Genomic DNA, 23,949 nt, shown 5'->3' on the forward strand with positions numbered 1-23,949 from the left:
CCCACGTGCACAAGTATTTGTATCAATTTAACTAGGTTTCAACCTTTTAAATCCCTGCGGGTGGTAAAAATTCAAATAGTATGGACACATCTAGAATGGAGGGTAAATCTCCATTTCACCTCAGACCACCCCCACCCCTTTACAAAAGCTGCTGCCAAATTGTGTCCCAAATACGTCACTATTCTTAATATTAATCTTATCACTTTTGGGGGGGATCGGTAAAACCAGTTAATACTATTGCCCATACCCCCTATCCCTGGCATTGGAAGGAGCCCTGCACATTTTGAGCGGGAAACCGGGTCTTTCAAAATGAGATCTATGAGGAGAGCTGCCTCATTCACAATTCAGTGCTCAGCAACTGCTATCAGCACATCAAGAAGTGGAGGGTAGAAACGTGTCTTAGTCCGCTCGGGCTGTCATATAAGAATGCCATAGACTGGATGGCTTAAACAACAGGCATTTATTTTCTTATAGTTTTGGAGCCTGAAAGTCCAAGATCAAGGTGCCAGCTTCTGTTGAGTCCTCTTTCCTGGCTTGTATGTGGCCCACCATCTCACTGTGTGCTCGTATAACCTCTTCTTGGTGCCTGTTCAGAGAGCTATCTCTCTTCTTCTTCTTAAAAGGCCACCAATCACATTGGACTAGAGCTCCGCTCTCAGGACCTCATTTAATCTTAATTACCTCCTAAAAGTCCTATGTCCAAATGCAGCTATGTTGGTGGTTGGAACTCCAAACTATGAATTGGGGGAAATGCAATTCAGTCCTTAGCCACATAGGTCTACCTTCCTCTTTCTTGACACAACCCCATGCTTAAGTTTCCAGGGAAGTTCGACTTTTGCCACAAGTCTCAATTACTGTTATAGATATATAACTGTAAGGTCAATCTTTTTCTCTCTCTTACATTTCTTTTTTCCTCCTTCTCTGGACTCTCCCCCTCTTCCATCTAATGAAATAGCCTCCATAGTTCTGGCAGCTCCAAGTTATGCCTACATCATCTTATAAAACACATCACCCATTTATGGATTCTGGTTTCTCTGACTGTATGAGGTCAGGAAGCTGCTAGCTGGGAGGAAATCTTGTGCACTCTTTGATAAAGGTTTTTAATAGAAGAACTCAATTACACTAAAGACTGTACCCTGCCCACTTGAGCAGAGGAAAACATATGTCAAGCCTTTCTGCACATACAACACAAATCACAATTTCCTCATTGAAATTTCTGTCAAAGGTTGTGCCAAATTCCTAATATCTCTGGGTAGGGAAGTTGGGAAAAAGGAACAAAAAATCTCAACAGACTATAACAGAGTATCTGTTGTTCTCAGCAGTCCAAGGAAGGGACATAACTCCTGTTTATAAATACTTTGACCTTATCTGCCAGTTGTTCTAGTCACTTCAACTAGGGTTTCCTGAAACTCAGATATACATCCAGTGCCTACTCATTCCCAAGAAATTGGTTCCTAATTAAACAGGGATGCATATCCCAAACAACTACTCACTGGGAGGCTGAACAAATAAATGTTTATATCTGAAGAGGGTTAGGGAATACTGCATACGCACTCAGAGTTCCTCTTCAAAAATTCTTCAGGAAATTTGGTCACCTCTAGCGTCAATGCAAAGATTTTCCCCCTTCCCCAACCTCCCTGTAATTTGTCTGCACCTGGCTCATACAAATATGATAGATAAGAACTCTTAGAACTATTCTCTTAATAGTCAATTAGGTGCTTCTACCAGGGAAACTCCCCTCCTTTAACTAAAACAAACCTTTAGAAATAAAGCTTTTGGTGAGATAGTCTTCAGAGAAACTGGCCTGCAAGAGAGCAATGCTTCCTGAAACCAGAGTTTGCCTATGAAACGTTTAGCCTAAAGGAGTCTCTTTAGGTGAATACAATCTAAAGGGCAGAAGGTAATTATTTAATATTCAGCTGAAGGGATACCATTGAGAAAACCGAGAAAGGAAATCTATTTCAGTACAAATAAAGTAACTTATCTTCATTTATACAACAAATATTTACTTAGTACCTAGTAGCTGCCAGACATTGTACCCCTGATACAGACAAAAATAGTTCCCACACATTTGAAGTTTCCTGTGAAGTTAGGGTGAGAGAGTAATGAAGTAAACCTGGAAATAAATTCTTTGGATGGTGGATGAGCCAATTGCGGAGAGTGGTAAGAGGGTTGAAGCCCATAATGTAAGTTGGTACAATGGCGCTTAGCTAAGAAGGGGCTGCTTTCACCGAGTTCTCCTTAGGGAAGAACCCTCTGAAGAAGCAGCTTCTGATCAGACAGTGGAATGATAAGGTCTATTCCGTGAGGTGGGGTGAAAGTCTTCCGGATCCAGAGAAGGATAAGTGGGGTACCCCAGATGAGAAACGTCAGTGGGCTAGAGCTAAGGGAAGAAGAGGGAGATTTAAACCCTATGTGGCCAGAGAGGTGGGCAGGGCCACACCATGCAGTGTCAAAAGGATCAGAGTAAGGACTGAGCACTTTATTTTTTTTAATTTTTATTTTTTTAAATACAATTTATTGTCAAGTTAGCTAACATACAGTGTTATACAGTGTGCTCTTGGTTTCGAGGGTAGATTCCCATGATTCATCGCTTTCATAAAATACCCAGTGAGGATTGAGCACTTCAGTTGAAGGGCAGGGAAGCCACTGGCCTATCTCAAGATGTGAGTGAAGTGATTTGACATACATGCAGAAGGATTGTTTTTGGTGGTGGTAATGCGCTAGAACGGAAGCAAGAGGACCACAGGAAGTAGGAACGCAGTTGTCACCAGGACAATCATCATCAAACCCTTAGGTCCTGAGATGTACATTCTTTGGTAAAGGATTTAATAAAAGAGCTCAATTACATTAAAAACTATACCCTGCCCACTTGAGCAGAGGAAAACATATGTCAAGGCTTTCTGAGCTTACAACACACATCACAATTTCCTTGTTGCAATGTCTGTCAAAGGTTGTGCCAAATTTCTGATATTTCTGGGTGGGGAAGTTGGGAAAAAGGAACAAAAATCTCAACAGACGATAACAGAGTGTCTGTTGTTCTCAGCAGCCCGAGGAAGGGACATAACTCCTTAGCGTCATCATTTATAACCAGCTGTCTTCAGTCATGTCATTTAGTTTCTCTGAGCCTCTGATTTCATAGTCTGTAAAATGAATATTCTAGTTACCTAATGTATCTATACGTACTTCCGAAGGATACCAGGAGAATCAGATAACATATGTGGAAGAGCTCATTAGTGTTAAAGTGCTATGTAAATTTCCAATACTACTAATAAAGGACATTTCCTTGTGTCCTATGTTTGGAGTAAGTGACTAAGATATAAGAAGGAAACAAGAGAACTAAATGGCAAAAGAAGCAAATATGCAAAAAGAAGCATTTATGCTGAGTACCTAAACTTTCACATTTGTTCAAGTTTCTACATGTTTTTCTAGATACTTGAGGTTTAATTGTTCCCCAAAGTAATGGTAATATAAATAATAATGATAATAATAATAATAATGGCAGCATTTTTTTAGTGTCTACAATTTTTAAGATACTGTGCTAAGTGTCTTCTATTTATTAACTTCCATGATACAGACACTATTATTCTTCCTATTTTACTAAAAAGAGGGCTAAGGCTCTGAGAGTTTAAGAAACTTGCACGAGATCAACAGCTAATGAATGGATTTGAGTCCAGATTGTCTAATTCTAGAGCCTGTGCTCTTAACTACTAGCTCTGCTGCTTATAATAAATTTGAGGATTTTCTAAAGGTAGAAGTAAATTTTGTCCTGCAGAAAAATTAGGTATTTGGTGTATCAGTAACAGTCAACAGTTAAAAGTAGATGAGGGTTTTCTTTTCTTCTTAGATCAGAATCTGCTATATAGAGATATTTATAAGCAAGAAGACCCTCAATGGTCACGTAATATGAACTTATACTATAAAAACAATTTTTTAATGTTTATTTATTTTTGAGAGAGAGAAAGATAGAGCATGAGTGAGGGAGGGGCAGAGAGGGAGGCATGGAGTCTGAAGCAGGCTCCAGGCTCTGAGCTGTCAGCACAGAGACCAACAGGGGGCTCAAATCCATGAACCAAGAGATCATGACCTGGGCCAAAGCCGGTTGCTCAATGAACTGAGCCACCCAGGTGCCCCATAGATTTATACTTTAATGAAGGCTCAGATCTCATCAAATATTTGATCTTCTAAGCACAATTTGTATTATAGGTTGACCTGAAGCAAATGTGACAATATCCAGTGGGAGGATGCAGCCACAAGGATACAGCACTGCTCAGGGATCAAACCTAGGGCACGGATCTAAAAATATTTTATTCCTAAATATTTTATTGTTTTTGGTGCTATTGAAAAGGAGATTGCTTTTGTAATTTCTTTTTCAGATAGTTCATCGCTTGGGTATAAAATGAAATTGATTTTTGTCTATTTATTTTGTATCTTGCAACTTTACTGAATTTATTTGTTAGTTCTCACAGATTTTTGGTGGACTCTGTAAGGGTTTCTACATATAAGATCATATCATCTGCAAACAGAGATCATTTTACTTCTTCCTTTCCAGTTTATATCCTATTTATTTCTTTTTCTTAATTGTTGATGCTAGAACATCCAGTCCTATGTTGACAAGGAGTGGTGAGATTGGGCATCTTTGTCTTGTTCCTGATCCTAAAGAAAAGTTGAACCATTGAGGATGACAACTTATACCAAAGAAATACAAAGGATTATAAGAGTCTATGCTGGACAACTATATGCCAATAAACTGGACAACCTAGAAAAAAATGGAAAAATTCTTAGAAGCAAACAACCACTAAGGCCAAATCAAGAAGAAATAGAAAGTCTAAACAGACCAATCACTAGTAAGGAGATCAAATCAGTAATAAAAAATACAAGCCCAGAACTAGATGGCTTTACAGGTAATTATACCAAGCATTTAAAGAATTAATACCAATCCTTCTCAAATTCTTGAAAAAAAAATTGAAAAGAAAGGAACTCTTCCAAACTTATTATATTATATAGCATTACCTTGATATCAAAGTCAGACAAGGACACTGCAAGAAAAGTATAGGCCAATAACCCTAATAAAAATTGATGCAAAAATCCTCAACAGAATATTAGCAAACTGAATTCAACAGCATATTAAAAGGATCTTACACCCTGATCAAGTGGGATTTATCCCTGGGATGCCAGAATGTTTTGACTAATGCAAATTAATAAACCACATTAATACAAAGAAAGATAAAAACCACTTGATAATTGCAATAGCTATAGAAAAAGCATTTGACACAATTCTGCATCTTTTCATGATAAAAACTCTCAACAAATTAGGTATAGAATGGAAGTATCTCAATATAATAAAGGCTATATACAGACAAACCCACGGCTATCATAATCACCAATTCTAAAAAGAAAGAGCAAAGAACTGGCTACATTCTATCTTCCTACAAGGGTACAGAGGGGGCCAAAATAATTTAGCCCAGTGTTTCCCCACTTATTTTTTCATTATTGCCCCCAAAGGAGAAAACTTTAACTTAATTTAAAGAAAGAAATTAAATACCAAGGCAAAAGATTTTTTCAGGTAGGGTTGTGCCTATGTTTCTCCAAAGAAACTTAAAATCCTTGCAAAATCTCAGAATTTTTTCAGGCCACCCCCCTAACAAATTTTGTCTGCTTGTGGGATATATTGCTCCCACTAAGAATGCATGTTTTAGCCAATCCAGGGCCTTGAATATCCACGATTTCACCAAATAAGAACCCATTTTACCACCATCATGCTAAGTAACACAGTCTGGTGGTGCCAGGAGATGGATAGAGCTGAATTGCTGGAATGTGGACCTTCTCTTGAAATGCTAACTCACCTCTCAGAATGTAGGAATCCTAGTTAAGTCAACTGTCTACCTGTAGAGGGTAGATTCACCTGACTCATGTGTATATAACATCACACTGTGCTGAAATATTCTAAAATAAATTACAGACATAATAACAAGAACCCAGAGCAAGGGAGTTGACAGGGGAAAGAGTTGTGTGCAGGAAGTAGCTCAGAATACAGGAGAAAAAGGATGGAGTTTGGCTCTGGAAGAATATAAACAACGTGTGAACGAAAAACAACCCAAATTCTGTCACTACCGTTTCTCCTCATGTATGTGAAATGGCCTTTGAAGGTTCATATTTCCGTGGGCGCCACATGGCAGTCACTGAGAATTAGGCAGGTGGGAGCAATGAAAACCAAAAACAGTTAAGGTCACCTTTTGGGTCCCAGTAAGAAGGACATTATCTGTGCTTTGATTTCTTCTCTCAAAAGACATGTTGCTTCTGCTGGAAGGAGTTCCAGTAGAGGTAAAAGCACTCTTGAACTTTGAAACCTGGCCACTTGGCAGGAATTTGCACAGTGGAAGCAAAGGCTGGACCTAGAAATGGCGACTTAGTGGTTCTAACTCCAGTCAATAGTGCAGCAGGGATGCTTTCTTGTCAAGAGCAAGCCTCACAGCTGGGACTTTCAAATTCACAAAGGCTGTGGGACTTCTGGCCAAAAATATGTACATGGGCTCACCTATGTTTTGCATTGAATTTTAGGAGCTTCCTGGCTTCTGACTCCAGGAGGGAGATTGATTTGGAATGTGATGAAACTCTTTTCTGCTCAGTTTTAAAGAGATGTACCTTGGTTAAGAATAATATCGTTGTATTATCATTTGTCATATTTCAATATTTATATTTCCTGGGTTTTTGTCTAAGATACCTGTCCTGAATTTTCGATGTTTAATAGATGAGAGTTGTTTTCTCCTCCCTAGTGCATCATTTTATTGACCTAGACTATAAATGGGCTTGCCCTTTGAAATTGTGTACACTCAGAACAGCTCAGATCTCAGGGTAGCTGATTCTATTTGGCAGGTGTGGGATGTGTGATTGAGTCATTCTAGAATCTCAAAGAGATATTTGTTAGAGGGAGCAGCAAACAGTGACTGATTCAGTAGCTCCTGGGTTTCCCAACAACCTGGTACTTACCACAGTTTACATCTGAAGGAGACTCTGCTCCTCCTTTAGTGGTTGTTGGAAGTAGGGGAGGTGAAAGGAATACAAAAGCATAAGTCACAAGGGGCATGCACAGTGAAAAGAGTGAAAGAAGGGGTTTTGGTCACCTTAAAAACCAAAAAACAAAAACAACCCATGAGGTGCACCTGGGTGGCTCAGTCAGTTGAGCATCCGATTCTTGTTTCCATGCAGGTCATGATCCCAGGGTAGTGGGATCAAACTCTGCATCAGACTCCACGCTAAGCATGGAGCCTGCCTAAGATTCTCTCTCTCCATTTCTCTCTCTCTTCCCCTCTCCCCTGCTCACGCTCTCTAAAATAAAAAAACTTCAAAACACCATGGAAGATAAAGTTCAGACAGCAAAGAATGAAGATCTGGCAGTTTAGTAGCGGATATGGTCAAGTCATGTGGGACCCTTTTAGATGAAAAACGAGAGTTCAGCCCTGGCTCTGAAACTGCACTGCTAGGATTTGAAACCTTGCTGCCTTGCTCTACACCCTTTCATTTGTCTGTGTCTCAGTTTCTCCATCTGTACAATGGAGAAGCTAATAATATTATTTACCTGTTAGAATTTTTCTGAGCATTAAATGGGCAAATATATGCAAGTCGCTTAGAGCAATGCCTAGCAAGCAGTAAGCTCTCCACAAACCTCAGCAGTTATCTATAATCAAATTCACTGGTGTCTTACTTGAGAATGATTGTACCTTGGGCTGTGTGATGTGGTTGTCCAGGCCATTGAATGGAGAGACTTTATAGTTCCAGAGACTGTGCCACCTGTTTAAAAGTATAAACTAGACATTCAAATTAGAAAATCTGGCAACCGTGGCAGTGAAATCAGCTGGAACACGTGTCCGAGAGTGCCTACAGTGTGTTCAGCCCTGCACCGAGCACCGTGGAAACTGACCAAACACCGATGTCCATGTGTCTTCCTTGTCTTCTGGGAATTTATTACTTGGTCTCTTAATCAGAACTTGGCTTATGCGGTTACACATGCTTTGTAAAAAATTACAGGAAGGAAGTGCTGCACAAGGTCAGACGCCATAGTGATGTGAACGTGGTATGAAGTCTTTAGTGGTTTAGGGGGCATGAAGGATGCATTTGAAATGGGATTGGAGGCACCCGGAAAGGCTTCCTGAAAGAGAGGGGCTCTGAAAGATTAGCAGGCTTTGGAGAGACAGATATGAGAAGGAAATGGTTTCCGGCAGGAAACATGAGGCTACTGAAGACCCAGGGACAGGCAGGGGTGTTGTGTGTGTGGTAGTCGGAGTGGTGGTGGTGGCTGAGCTGGTGCTGCGGGATGCATGGCCCCAGCAGAGAGAAGGTGAGCAGCACAGGTGGGACAGCACCTTGTCATTGGGGCTGAAACTGCAGGGAAGAGAGGGGCTGAAGGAAAAATGGGGATGATTTTGAATGCCAGGTGCTACTATTGCTTTATGAACAGTGGAGGCTCAGAAGATTTTGAGATACCCCTTAAGGCACCGTTTATAAACCACTTTATTCTTTTTTTTTTTTTAATGCTTTATTTATTTTTGAGAGAGAAAGAGAGAAAGAGAGTGTGAGCAGGCGAGGGCAGAGAGAGGGGGAGACACAGAATCCGAAGCAGGCTCCAGGCCCTGAGCTGTGGGCACAGACCCTGACCCGGGGCTCAAACTCACGAACCATGAGATCGTGACCTGGAAGTTGAACGCTCAACCGATGGAGCCTCCCAGGCGCCCCAACCACTTTATTCTTTTTTTTTTTTTTTTCAACGTTTTTTATTTATTTTTGGGACAGAGAGAGACAGAGCATGAACGGGGGAGGGGCAGAGAGAGAGGGAGACACAGAATCGGAAACAGGCTCCAGGCTCCGAGCCATCAGCCCAGAGCCTGACGCGGGGCTGGAACTCACGGACCGCGAGATCGTGACCTGGCTGAAGTCGGACGCTTAACCGACTGCGCCACCCAGGCGCCCCGCACTTTATTCTTTTTAAAGTACTTTACATACTTCAGTTCTTTTAGTGCTTTAGTGCTTTAGAGTGAGACAGTGCAATAGGAAAGCAGCCATTATTTGTCGCACATCTGCCCAGCCATGTCACCCACGTTGCAAATAAAGCCAAAAAGCAAGATATTGTCCTGTTCACACCCAGATAAGGATTAGGAGGAAAGGGACTGGATGACGTGGACCACCTGTGGACCACTTTGCAAAGTTACTTGTCTGGAAACAGAATCTGCCTTTGTTTCGAACTGGGTCAAATGTTTAAATAGGAATGATGTTCTTATTCATAAAGTATATCTATATTGTCACAGTACTTTTAAATATACCCATCATTTTATCATTTAAGCCATAAGACAAAATCAAACATGTGCACTGTGTTCTTAAGTCAGCAAAATATCAGATCATTTAATCATTTGACCTTCCCAATAACCGACAGGTAGATTGGTTAAAACATGCTTTGTATTTCTATGGTGAGGAAAGTTACACTCCGAGGACCAGTGGCCAGTCCAAGATGGCACAGTTAGCAAGTAATGGGCTAAAAATTAAATAAAGAGCTTGAACTCTCGATTATTTCAAAGCTTTCATGCTCCATCATATTTTTGTTATTTTTATTGAAGAATGATTGATGTACAATACTGTATTCATTTCAAGTGTACAACATAATGATTTGATATTTATATACATTACATTCTTTTGCTAGCTATTTCTGCTTAATTCAATTCCACCATTTGACAGTAAACTTCTGTAGACTAAAGGTTATTTTCAACTGTTATTAGAATTCTTCCTTTCCTAATTATTTGAGGCCTGTGGGCAGGTGCCAATATGGAAGACTACAAGTGGCTCATCTGATACAGGAGCTGGCTCTCCGCATGGTGCCCAAACTGGTTAGTAGCATTAAGGGACTCTGCCAGTTGAGTTGGCTATGAGACATGTTGCACTTTGTTGAGTCTTTGGCCCGCATTCCTCTCTTCCCATCATGCACTCCCTTCACTCCTAGGCTGGAGAAGCAGAGAGAGTCTGACACTGGAGCTGTACCTCTTCTGGCTCAATACCCATCTGCGTCAAAGTGGTATTGGCTTTGGCGCCTGGGTGGCTGGACTTAAGACCATCCTCAGGCAGCTGAGATGGTTTCTTTCTGATGGTTTCTTGACCTGTGAAGCCAGAAGGAGGTTATTTTTGCTTAGCGACCTCAAAATTTCAACGGGGAGTTTGGTTTTGGACATTTTCTAAAGCCCTACTCAGTTCTTAAGAAATGAAAAAGTTAAATCATTTTCAAAGAAGTGGCTTTGCAGGTTGACATGTCAGCTTATGGGCCTACAGCTGAGCTCATGCTGTCCAGGGCATACTTGTCTAAATGACACAGGGAAACCAGTCATTGCCCTGTTGTTTTGCAATATCGAAAAGGCAACCCTCCCACAGGGCGGGTGTAAATCCTGGCACCCATACAAAAATGTTGAGAAACATTTGCAATCTCTTTAGAACCTTAAGAAGTTAACAGCTTACCATGAGTAGATACTGCTAGAATGGGTCATCTAAATCAAGCTGAAAGGAGTAACTGAGATTAACTAGCGTGATGGGTAAAGCCCTATTCTGATGGGGTACTGACCTATTCGTTCCATGGGATATTCCTATGTGTTCCAAAGAGCAGTATTCTCTGAAACTATTGCCAGTTAACACTCAAAAGAAGTTTTGTTGAGCGATGGATGGATGCCCAGTGCATTCATCACCAGGGCTTTATTGAAAACTTTCCCTTTGCCTGGAAGGCCCATTACCCAACACATTTGTTCTTACATTCAGTCAAGAAACATTATAAGGACCTTCTAGGTGCCAAGCACTGTACTCCAAATATCACAGATATGAGTAGATCAGGGTTCACACGTTCAAGGAATTTATAATCTAGTAGGGAAGACAGATAAGTGACAAGTTGAAAGAGAAGGTGCAAAATACAAACACAGTGTTAATTGAGGGGGAAAATAGCCCAGCACTGCAAGTCTAGGAGAGGGTCTAACAGTTCAAACAAGCACACAAATAAACAAACAAATAACAAGCAGGATATCAACTAGAATTCCATTCAGGAGTTACTGAATAAAATGATAAAAGTAATAAACACTACAACTTATTAAGTATCCCTTAAATTCAGTGTCTTTTACATACTTCATCTCAAATATCACATTTATAATACCCATTTTCCAAATTAGGAAACCTTGGCTCAAAAACTTGCTCAAGCCCTTACAACAAATGATTGGAAGGACTGGGGTTAAGATATAGCTGCCACAAAGGTACTACATACCATGTAAATACAAGGTTGGTTCCTAATTCATGTATCAATTCTCTACGACTACCTGCTCCTTTGATATCCCACTATCTCTCTATCTCATTCCCATCTAATTCACTCATTGCTTCAGGGAACTCTCTCGACACACCATGCCTGCTTTTAATTTTCACTGTCACATTTGTCTTCATATAATATATAATATACTATATTCATCATTTCTAAGATTCCCCTTTATTCGTGTTTTTGTATCTTTAAACTTATTCATTGAAACGTCAATAGCATGGCAAAGTTTGTAATGTCTTTTTCTTTGTTTAGACATAAAAATGACAGTGCATCAAGTTGATGTCATATGCAGTATTGTGCTTATGTTATATTGCTTATTTTCTATCTTCCTCCAGCAGAATATAAGCTCTAAGAGGGCAGGACTTTTGTCTGCCTTGTTCATCTTTGTACTCCCATCTCATGGAATGTTGTTGAATAAATTAATGACCAATTAGATAGTGAGTGTCTTTATGTATCAGTAGCCGTGTGAGGCACTGAATATACAGTGGGGAATAAAGTAGACATGGCTTTTACCCTTCTGGAGGAGATTCAAGTGAAAGAAACAAACAAAGACATAAATAAATGGGAAGTGGGGAGTTGAGAGAAGTGAAAATGTTAAAGGTGCTTGGAGAGAAAATATGGGGTGCTTTCCAAATTTAGACTGGGAAGCCAGAGAGGCCCTCTCCGAGCTGATGTCAGAAGAGTGAAGGCAATAAATTCAAGAATCCAGACTACTGTGCTACCTGACATATATAATAGCCAATCTTGACCATCAGAGTCCAAAATATTTTTTCCCCTCTTGAAACAATGGATGGCACTTACTGTCTCTGTACGCACTTGTAGTTACATTTTTGCAGGTATCCTTTCTGTTCATTTAGATTACAAATGTATCCAGCTTCTGGTAGAATAGAAAGAGCGCTGGATTAAGAGACTGTAGGCCTAGGTGGTAGTTCTGGCTTTGCTCTTACTTTACATACTGGAGAAGTTGTGTAAACTCTCCAGATCTCAGTACCTGTAAAATTAAGAGTTTACATTAGAGGATATCTAAAGTGTTACTGAGCTTTAACATTTAAGTTCTTTAATTATTGGTCCGTTTTAACAGAGTTATTGAGGAGCTATTGTGCTAGGCTCCTAACCTATCTGCAGGGCACTGGAGGAATTGAGATGAAAGAAAGTAAAAAGGCACAATACATTCATTTAAGATATTTAGGACCTTGAGGAAGAGACTGGGACACTGATGACTTAAATATAATGCAGCATAGAATTTCCTCTGTTTCTGAACTTTAAACTACTATTATTGCCCCTCCAGGTGTGAGCAAAGTCCCCCTCTCAGTAAAGGAACTTAACTCGCCCGCCACCCACAGTTGGGGCAAGTGGTCATATCAACTAGACACTATTGCATTGGATTTGAGGGCTATTAGATGAGAGGTGGCTTTGAGAACCTAAGTTGTTTGTAGGAAAATAAGTGTCTGTGTGCCAGGGTAACGGGAATTGAAGCTAAAATTTGCTTTGTTCCACTTGGAAGAGGATGGGGGGGGGGAGTGCCGGGGGGGGGCGGTTGTCAAAGACGCTTTTGAGGGAAGTTTTGGAGGGCATTAATGTCTCAGTTGAGTTTTGAAGGAAGAATAATAAGGAGGTCTATTAGTTGGCTAATTACCTTACATATTAGCCTTCAGTTGCAAAATAGACTACCCAATTAAAGATGGATTTGATAAGAAGTACAATAGTTGTTCCACATAATATAAAATACAGAGGCAAGGGTTTAGTTCAATGGCTTAAAATGTCATTGAAGTGCTTGTTTCAGCAACACAGATATCAAAATTGGAATGATACAGAGAAGATTAGCATGGCCCCTGCACAAGGATGACACACAAATTCATGAAGCCTTCCATATTTAAAAAAAAAAAAATCATTGAAGTCTCAAGATCTTCTACCTTCTGTTCCATCTTCTTCAGAATATTGGGTTTTGTTCTTAAGCTTTTTGCCCTCGTGATTGCAAGATGGCAGCCAAGTCATTTGGCATAGTATTTTAAGCAATTGTACATAAAAAGGCCGAAAGGGACAACTGTTCTCCAAATCCTTTTTATTAAAGAGAAGAACTATGCTCTTCTTGCCTTGCTTCCTCCATTTCTCACCCCTGTCTCAGTAGAGTTCCCTTCGGATCCCAGTGGCCATGGCGGGCTGCATGTTCGTGCTCCAAAGGCAAGGAAAGCTGGGGGTAAAAAAAAAAAAAAAAAAATATATATATATATATATATATATATATATATATATATATACCTGTATATAAATATAAGTATATATATGTATAATTTAAATATATTACATATATTATATATACATACATATATAATATATATACCTATATACATATATATATATATATATATATATATATATATATATATAATATATACACCTGTCATTTGCAGTCTCCATATGACATGGCAGATTCTGTCCGCTAGGAGGAGGTGTATGTGTGAAGCAGGGAGGTGATAAAGGGTGTGGTTGCTGGGTCAGCCTTCAACATCATCTTCAAAACAGGAAAAGAAGGTGTGGGGAGTTACTAATGGATCTCATAGTCAGGCTCTGGCACAATCCTTTGCTTTCTGAATTATAGGCATTCAACTGATATTTGTTGATTGTAGGATCATTGTCATGGGAATGGAAAATCAATGTCAGGTCAGGCAAGTGAATAGTAAAATAGGTTATTCTTTCCAGTCCAAGACTGGATGAAAAAATTTTTAATTTTGTCACTCAAATGGGTAACTGTTGATATTTCTCCTGGGTGGGTAAACTAAAATATTAATTCAACATCAGGAGAGGTGGTGATGGTTTTACAAAACCATGTCTTATTTGGCAACAGTTGTATAATCTAAAAGCAAATCAGGGACAAACCTGAGTTAAATGGAAAAAGACCAGATCCTAGGAAGTAAGAGTTTATGGAAAACACCATGTGTGAAGTTCTAATGAAAAAAACAGAGTGTAAGATGGCCCCAGGGCTATGGAAAAAATTCGGTACATCCTAATAAAGTACTTAGTGTCTGTTGATTACACATGGAAACTCACAACAAGGAAGAGGGCATGAAATTAGTCTATTTGAAAAAATTGACTATGTAAACAAGCAGCCATTAACATGTTTGAAAAACTTCCTTTGCCTTTCTCACAAGTACAAACAAAGCAGAAAGCCAAAAAGTTGTCTTCTGACTATAGCAACAACAAAAAAGAATACCACATAGAGACTGACAGAGACATGAGTCATCGTGTTAAAGGGGGGTGGATTATTTTAAATAATTCATATGAAGTAATGCAGAGAGACTTCAAAATTAGTATGAGCACGTTGTAGCACACTGATCCTTTGAAATGACTCCTCGCATTTCTTTTTAAGTCCGTTAAACCCTTCTGCAGAAGAGCGAGAGCTTGCCTGGAGACTGCAAAGCATTAGAAATGAATAAAAGGTATGGAGTTATTTCCCACTGCTCTTTCTTGGAGGAGATGGCTCCATTTTTAAATGACTGAGGCTATTTGACTCTAACCACAATATACTTTCAGTGTTTTTTTCATCTGGAGTTTTATTATTTTGCTCCACTCCACCCTATCCTCTCATGAATACAAAGGCATGCCCTAACACGGGAAAAGGGGCCACACAAGACCATTGGCAGTTGCCTCCTCTATAAACGTTTCTAATTTCATAGCGGTATGCTGTGTACCATAGTGTGCTGTACCACATTTCTGCTGTAAAGTTTTCTTCCCACCTAGACTGGATTCACAATCGTTTTGGAGTTGTGGTATGCTTTTTGTTAGTCAACTTTTTTTTTAAGTTTATTTACTTTGAGAGAGAGAGAGAGAGAGAGAGAGAGAGAGAGGAGGGGCAGAGAGAGAGGGAGAGAGAGAATCCCAACAGCACCTAGGGGCTCGATCCCAGGAACCATGAGATCATGCTGAGCCGAAATCAAGAGACACTTAACCGACGAAGCCACCCAGGTGCCCCTGTTTATCAACTTTCTAACATCACTTAGATTTCCTAGATTCCTCCAGGTCGTTGGAGGTAACGATGTCATTTCTGCACTTCTTTGGGCATCTAATGAACCCTGGTGCAGCGGCTGTTCCTCAGGAGTCTGTGTCGAGTTACATAAGCAGCTTTCACGTACACACAGGTGTCTACTTGCCCTGGCACAGCAAATCAGAATCTCTAGGGCTAGACTTGGCGAACATACATGGAAATACTTCTTTGAATTATTCTGATGTACAGGTCTGGTTTGAATTATTAGTCTCTTCAAATCGAATTTATCCTCAAAGGAAAAAAAAAAGGCAAAAGAAACGAAAAGAAATAGGAAAGCGAAACTTGCATAGCCACTTTCTTGCATCTGACTCCCATGACACCTAACCGGAGTGGCAGTCCTGGGAATTGGCATGGGATAAGGGCTAAGAGATCAACTCCCTGGATTCAAATTTCTGCTCTGCTGTGTGACCTGCATCAAATTAAGTAGCCACTCTATGCCTTAGTTGACTCATTTTACGATGAATATAACAGTAATACTTGCAGTCATTTGGGGGTTAAATCATATATTACATATAAGACTAAAACTGATAAAGTGTTTGCTGATAGGGGCGCCTGGGTGGCGCAGTCGGTTAAGCGTCCGACTTCAGCCAGGTCACGATCTCGCGGTCCGTGAGTTCGAGCCCCGCATCAGGCTCTGAGCTGATGGCTCGGAGCCTGGAGCCTGTTTCCGATTCTGTGTCTCCCTCTCTCTCTGCCCCTCCCCCGTTCATGCTCTGTCTCTCTCTGTCCCAAAAATAAATAAAAAACGTTGAAAAAAAAATTAAAAAAAAAAAGTATTTGCTGATAGACTAGCATAAAGTATTTGTTCAAACAGTGCCAGCTATTATTTCAGGCTGCTCAGAGGCTCAGACTTGAAGTTAAATAGTATGTCTGATTTTAAAAAATGAAAAACATGAATGATTGTAAGTAAAGGTGTTTTGTTTGATAGATAGAACATTAAGAACCTGAGATACAAAGCGGGATTTTGTTTGGGAACCATGGTATTACAAATGTTGGGGCCATATTTTAATTAAGTAATTATCTTAGCATTGAGAATGCCAGAATCCCTTTTAATGGCACTAATAAAACCCTAAGCTACCATAAAATGACATCTAGAAATTACTGGGTTGGATAATTAAGGATGGTGTTATTTCTTGCAGGCCCAGAGAACTTGGTCATTCATTTATTCACTCACTCAACAACAATTTATTGAGCTGCTAACATCTGCCAGACACTGTTAACAGTAAGCATATAACCCGTGCTATGCCTTTCTGAAGCTTTCTTCGGGACCCTGGGAATCAGAATGTGCAGGACAGAGACTACCCTTCAGGAGAAGGATATTTGAACTGATGAATTCTTTTTTTTTTTTTTTAATTTTTAAGTTTGTTTATTTATTTTGAGAGGGACAGAGACAGTGCAAGTGGGGTAGGAGCAGAGAGAGAGGGAGAGAGAGAGAATCCTAAGTAGGTTCCGCACTGCCAGCCCAGAGCCCAATGTGGGGCTCGAACCCACGAACCATGAGTTTAGGCCGAAACCAAGAGTCAGACCCTTAACCAACTGAGCCACCCAGGCACCCCTGAACTGATGAATTCTGATGGTTGTTCACCTGATCCCCAGAGCTGTGCTGTTTCCATTCCTTCCAGAGGTATGGTAATTTGCTTTTCTTTTGATTTTTTGAGCCACTCAGGTCCTTATGATAAATTCCTTTATTTACACAAGCTGGCAAGAGTGTTTTTATGGCCATTATGCCCACTCTGGTAAATTACCTAAAGAGTCACTTGATAGTGTCCTCTGATCATGTCCAAGTTTTGTGATGGTGCTTTAGACCAATGATTTATTTTTAGTGAGCTCATTTTATTTCACAGAAACTGTCTGTAGGTCACTAGCCAACTGACATTTTATCCTCAACAAGCTAAGTCCACATCCTAATCTCAGCATTTGGGAAATATTTTTCTTTGTCTATGTGGAAAGAAAAATGTGAGCCACAGATTGAATTTGCAATCTTCTGATGTCTGAGCTACTAGAATTTGTTATGGAAATAATAGTTTTGTTGTAAATATGAATTTCATAATAATTTCCATGAGTATTATCTACCATCGGCAAATAAGGAAATTTGCTGTTGTTGGTTAGCTTTTAAAAATAGCCATGGACGAGATGATGGCCGGCATGTGACGCCTTAAATAAGCAGCTATCACCCTGCTCAAGGAATAGTAAGTTCTTCCAGTAAAGAGAGAGGATAAATCAGAGAGCAGAGGCACCGCCTGCATGGGCACAGATCTATGAGGCTTGCATAGTGATTTCAAGCACAGACTCTGTCCTAGACACACACCCTTGTGACTTCACTGTCACTCCTTATAGAACTTGCCAGATAATAGTAACATTCAACAGGTTGGTTAAATGATTGAAGTTGAGTTCAGGCTCCACTGTCTGATTTCCTTGATCAACTCAGTTGATCATGCTAAGCCTCAAGATCCTCAGTGGGATCCTTAGAGTGGGACAAAAATAGTGTCTGCATTCTGGCTGAAAAGGTTTAAGTGAACTAACACTCAGATGACAGTCATAGAGACATTATAAATATTGTCATTCTCTTCTCCTTGTAGGTAAGACTGAACTTTCTCATCTCTTTTAGAGTGCAAGTGACTGACTTTAGCCAATGAAATATGAGCATAACTGACATTTGTTGCTTCTGGGAGAAGTCTTTAAGAGCCATTGTTGGGGCACCTAGGTGGCTCAGTCAGTTAAGCGTCCGACTTCGGCTCAGGTCATGATCTCGTGGCTGGTGAGTTCAAGCCCTGCATTGGGCTCTGGGCTGACAGCTCAGAACCTGGAGCCTGCTTCAGATTCTGTCTCTCTCTTTCTCTCTCTCTGCCCCTCCCCTGCTCATGCTCTGTCTCTGTCTCTCAAAAATAAGTAAACATTAAAAAAATAAAAATCTATTAAAAAAAGAGCCATTGCGAGTCTCATTGTCTGCTTTCAAGTAACATCAGCATTCCAGATGGTAGCCTCCCCATTCACTGGGGTCCTTAAGTGAGGGTAGTATGGTGCTGAGCCCCCAGCTCATCTGAAATAAGCCTTTGTTGTTTTAAATCATTGATATGTTTGGGGACTATTTATATCTACCACACAAGCTAGTCTGGAGCCAAATGTAAAGCCCTTAGTAACCTGTCAGTTTGGATGAGAAGCGAGGTCACAGGGGTGATTAGCTTACTCATTTAACAGAAGTTTACTGATTATATCCTTTATGCCACACGTGACGAATTCCATGGTGAGGGCCAGATAGAGTCCTTATATCCATGAGCTTCTCGATTTTGCTGAGCCCACTCACTACCATTCGAAAACTGAGGAAAGCAATCAGAAAATTTCACATCCCTGTGGGAGAGGAAAAGCTATGAAAATGGGCTGGCCAAAACTCTTCATACATGGACGTAAGGGCAAATAATAGTTATGCCTGACAGATCTGATGCGTATAAGGATGTAACCTGGTCGATATCGGTTCTGGGCATGCCTAAAGGTGCCATCCTGCCTAGCCAATAGCACCATTATTGACTGATGCTTCTGCTCTGAGTTCCCTAACACAACATGTCACTATTGCACTTAGCAAAATGGCCCTCCTTTATAAAACTCATGCCTCATTCATCTGGAGGAACTCACATTCACCAAACCAAAATAAAACCAAATGTTTACCCTCCTGATCTACCACCCATCCACTCTGGGTGTGTTAGACCCACCTGAACTAGATTCTCAGGCTAGATTTCTTTAGAAGTTGAGAAGCAACAAATCAAAGGGCTGTTTACTTCGTTTCCTTTCTGGAAACAAATGGCATTTGGTGAAGCATGGTGATGATGGGTTTCCCGTGGGTTCCTAAGCTCTGCGGTGTGGGGCTTCATTGCACTGAGGTGGGAAGGCAGAGATCCCTGTTGTACTTTTGCTGCCACATGAGAAGGAGTATTGGTGGTGTTGTACTTTGAAACTCGAGACAGAACACCCTTTCATATTGAATCCAGCAGGGAGAAGCTTGGGCAGAGATGCCACAGCCCTGGCTGCTACCTAGCAGAGGGCTCTGGGGCTTCCAGGGTTTTTTCTTGATACCACACAGAGACACAGAGGCAGGTGGTGGCCGTCTTCTTCATGCCCAGGAGAACTCTGAAATGAGAGACGCGATTTTTCTGTACTCCTGATGCAGCACTAGGCAGGATTGGTGATGTGGTGGGGGTGGGGGGAGACAAACAAAATACATTGGATTGAGATTCATATTGCTTTAGTATAAATCCTGACCTTCCTACTTATATGATGTGTGATCTAGAGCAAATTGTTTGATGTCTCTGAGCCTCAGTTTTCTTACTGTAAAATAGTAATATCAACACCTATTTGATAGCTGGTGTTCAAAGAATTGAGTGAGATAGTATATGTTAAACATTTAGTAATGTTTGAAGCATAGCGGACTCTCAATATATGTTTGTGCCTTTTTCTCTTTCCTTCTTTCTTTTAAATTTATTTATTTATTTTGGGACAGAAAAAGACATTACTTCTTGGCCTTTTGGCTAAGATCAAGTGAGAGAGACAAAGACAAAATGAGCAAGGGAGGGCAGAGAGAAAGGGAAAGGGGGGGGGAGAGAATCCCAAGCAGACACTGCACTGTTAGCACAGAGCTCAATGCAGAGCTCGAACTCACAAAACTGCGAGATCATCTCTAAACCATGAGATCATGACCTGAGCTGAAACTGAGAGCCAGGTGCTTAACCCACTGGGCCACGCAGGTGCCCCTCCTTTTTCTGGAATTCTAATTCAGGTTTAACTAAGTGCTTTTGTTCTTATGTCTCTGGGAGCTTATCAGAAAGCACTGTGGCTCTCTGCATATGTTGTTTCACATACATATTTTTTTCATTCTCCCAATAATTTTATAAGTAAGTACAAAATTATGCTCATTTTATAGGTAAAGAAACTGACAAAGAGACTAAGCAACTTGACCAGTGATCACAAAGATAATACTTGTCACAGGGATGGCTTGCACTCAAGTCATTGGACCTAGAACCCCCTCTCTTCATAGTCCTTACTACTTCTTTGACATTTGCATGGTTTGCATGGAGTCTGAAATCTGTAGTGGCCAAAGATCAAGCCAGGTTAGCACTGTCTCTGCCTGCTACTTTTCCTACTTCCACTGCCATTAGAAATATCTTGACCTAAAGTCAACTCTAGACATGTTGAACCTTCACTGGGAAAGGGGGAGTTGTGTACGTATTAGGTTGAGTGTAGCCCCTTTATTCTGTAGGACTGGGACACACATTTTAAACTTGGTAGGGCCTCTGACAGGCAAACTAAAGGGGAAAAAAAGATGTGTCTGATATCTACCCATCCCTCACCTGCAAACCCCAACCCCATCCTGGGGATGCCAATCGGCATGGAGTACACCCCTCCTTGCAGGTTCCTCTCTGGATGGTTGGGTTTCTCTACTGAAAGTCACAGCTTCTCACAAGGTCTAACTCTCTTCTGAGTTCCATTAATCATGTCATCTCCTCATTTTAGGAGGCCTAGGACTGGTAAAAATATCAGGGTGCTGCACATTAGGGTAAATGATGCTTTACTATACCTCCCTCAATTTAGCCTAATTTCTTGATAGGACCTTGAGTGACACAATAGATAGTTCCAAATAGTATAAGAAAAATATACCTTCTGTAGATAAGGACCGTCAATATCAGTTTCTTTGCCCATTACCAAACCAAAGTCCTCAATTGCACTGTATCCATTTAGGATGGTTTTTCTCTTTTAAGACTATCCTAAGTAGTAATTTTCATTTGGCTTTCCCTATATACAAAAAAGTGTTGGGAGCTGGTGCTGTGGACACAATAGTTTTTTATAGAACTTAATTTCAAACAACTGCCCAGCTGACCTTCAGAAGTAGTAGAATATAATTGGTTTCACCTGCTTGGGTGCTGTAACAAAATGCCATAGACTGGGTGGCTTAACAAGAATTTATTTCTCCCAGTTCTGGAAACTGGGAGTCCAAGCTGGTGCCATCAGGGTTGAGTTCTGCTAAGGGCTCCCTTCCTGGTTTGCAGATGTCACTTTCTTGCTGTGTCCTCTCATGGCAGAGACAGCAAGCTCTGGGGTCTCTTCCCCTTCTTATAAGGGACACTAATCCTAGAAGCTCCACCTCCATGATCTCATCAAAGACCAGTTAGCTCCCAAAGGCTTTATCTCCTAATACCGTGACATTTGGGGTGAAGGCTTCAACATGGGGATTTGGGAGGACCCAAACATTCAGTCCATTGCAATATTGTAGTGAGAACAATGGAGTCAGATCTCCTCGGTTGAACGTTTCAATAGTAGCACTTGCTAATTGTTTAATCCCAGTTTACTTAACCTCTTTGTACCTCAATTTCATCTATTAAAAAATAGATCTTGCTTAGTGGAGTTATTATAAGAATTAAATGAACTAATATATGCCCATTAGATATTCCTGAAGTTGTTTGTATGTGAGGTGCCTCAGGAATACGGGTGAAAGTAAACAAAAACATTGAAATGCTCTGAGTGATAGAGGACCAGGCAGCATTCCTTTAAAGTGACATGGAAACTGTAGACACCTTGTTAATATGCTAATTATTGTGCAATATTGCTTCGCAAAACAGAGAGCACATTTCACAAATTGTCCTGGAATGATTTCATATGTATGTGTCCTTGCCTCACCTCCTAGTGACTTCTTTCTTTTTTTTTTTTTAATGTTTACTCATTTTTTGAGAGACAGAAAGAGAGCGTGAGCAGGGGAGGGGCAGAGAGGGAGGGAGACACGGAATCCGAAGCAGGCCCCAGGCTCTGAGCTGTCAGCACAGAGCCCAATGTGGGGCTCGAACCCACGAACCATGAGATCGTGACCTGAGCTGAAGTCAGATGCTTAACTGACTGAGCCACCCAGGCGCCCCACCTCCTAGTGACTTCTGCCAGAGAAATATAACACGTTCCAGGGAAGCTGTTGGTGCCTTATTCAGTAATGTCAGAGTATCACCCACATGTTAGGATAAAAACTCCTAGAGGGGACAGTCAACAGCTTTCAGATACTTCTGTCTCACACTGCCGTCTGAAACCAGACTTCCAGCCTCTCTTATCTTAGGATGAGTTCCTACTTTACTGCCTCCCACCCCCACTCCCAGCTCATCCCCTTATTAGCTCAAGAACTGGTCAAATTAAATGAATGAATCTTCCTTGACTTATGATGGGGTTACATCCCCAAAAGGCCATAGTAAGTTGAAAATACTGTTAAGTCAAAAATGCTTTTTCTTTCTTTTTATTTTTTAAAGTAAGCTCTGTGCGCAACATGGGGCTTGAACTCACAAGCCTGAAATCAAGAGGCACATGCCCTAACGACTCAGCCGGTCAGGCACCCCTTGAAAATGCGCTTGATATGCCTAACCTGCTGAACACCATAGCTTGCTTAGCCTAGCCAACCTTAAATGTGCTCCTACTACTTACATTACATTACAATGCTTACAGTTGGGCAAAATCATCTAACACAAAGCCTATTTTATAATACAGTGTCGAATATCTTATGTCATTGATTAAATACTGTACTGAAGGTGAAAAGCAGAATGGTCGTATGCGTACAGATAGGTTGTCAGTGGAGGGGTTATTTACCCTCATGATGAGGTGGCTGACTGGGGGCTGCACCCTGCTGTCCCTGCCCAGTATCACAAGAGAGGCTCGTACCCTCCGGGAAATGGGCAATGATCCCAATTCAAAATTTAAAGTACAGTTTCTACTGAAACTTAGCAACTCAGATACCACCTGTTTTTGTTTTGTTTTGTTTTGTTTTGTTTTTTTAAGTTCATTTATTTGTTTTGAGATAGAGATAGAGAGATGGGGATAGGGGGCAGAAAGAAAATCCCGAGCAGGCTACATGCTGTCAGTGCAGGACCCCACACAAGGCTCACACTCCAACTGTGAAATCATCACCTGGGACAAAACCAAGAGTTGGAGGCTTAACTGACAGAGCCACCCAGGCACCCCACACTTCTTTTGTTAATACTATTTGTGTGTCTGTTTCCTAACCCCTCCTCACAAAATGGCACCTGATTGGAGACTTGAAACTTTTAATTTATTACTTTGTGGCCATATTTTCTTGAATGGAAAGAATTATGTTGGGCTTATAACTAAATTTTTGACTTTACCATTCATTTATTTGTTTATCTTCATTTCCCACCCAGCCCACTCATGAACTAGAAGAAACCAGAGACTCTCAGTAATGGATTCTGAGCCCTTCTCTGTAGCTTCTCCTGGTTTTACTCAATCCATGACCCTCAGGGAATTAAGTAAAAAGCTATTTTCATGCTTTACTTTCTTCTTTACTTTCCAGGGTTTTCCTTCTTTACTATTTCCCAAGGAGAATGTAAGAATGGGTTGCATAACTTCTGAATTTGTGTACCCAACCTGGGCCTTCCCTTTGACTCTAGATTTAACATCTACTTGGAAATGTCTAACAAACATCTCAAACTTGGCACATTTAAGCTAAAACTTTTATTTCCAACATGTACCCTCTTCACCGCCCCCCCCCCCCAAAGGTCAAATATAAGATAAACTTAACAAAACCGAAACAAAACAAAACAAAAAC

At 40.7% G+C, this 23,949-nt stretch overlaps 1 long non-coding RNA gene and 1 other non-coding gene across 2 annotated transcripts; one reads left to right on the forward strand and one right to left on the reverse strand.

Moving 5' to 3' along the window:
• The first annotated feature begins 13,099 nt into the window (after nt 1-13,099).
• LOC131495189 (U6 spliceosomal RNA) lies at nt 13,100-13,206 on the forward strand. The gene has a single exon (XR_009253820.1). It is a non-coding gene; the product is annotated as a U6 spliceosomal RNA (small nuclear RNA).
• Nucleotides 13,207-13,255: 49 nt separating this feature from the next.
• Nucleotides 13,256-19,528, reverse strand: LOC131494481 (uncharacterized). The gene is made up of 3 exons (XR_009253432.1): nt 19,079-19,528; nt 13,728-13,841; nt 13,256-13,520 (listed from the first exon to the last, which is right to left on the reverse strand). It is a non-coding gene; the product is annotated as an uncharacterized LOC131494481 (long non-coding RNA).
• Nucleotides 19,529-23,949: the final 4,421 nt, after the last annotated feature.

Source organism: Neofelis nebulosa, chromosome 14, assembly GCF_028018385.1.
Source record: "Neofelis nebulosa isolate mNeoNeb1 chromosome 14, mNeoNeb1.pri, whole genome shotgun sequence".
Taxonomy (NCBI): domain Eukaryota; kingdom Metazoa; phylum Chordata; class Mammalia; order Carnivora; family Felidae; genus Neofelis; species Neofelis nebulosa.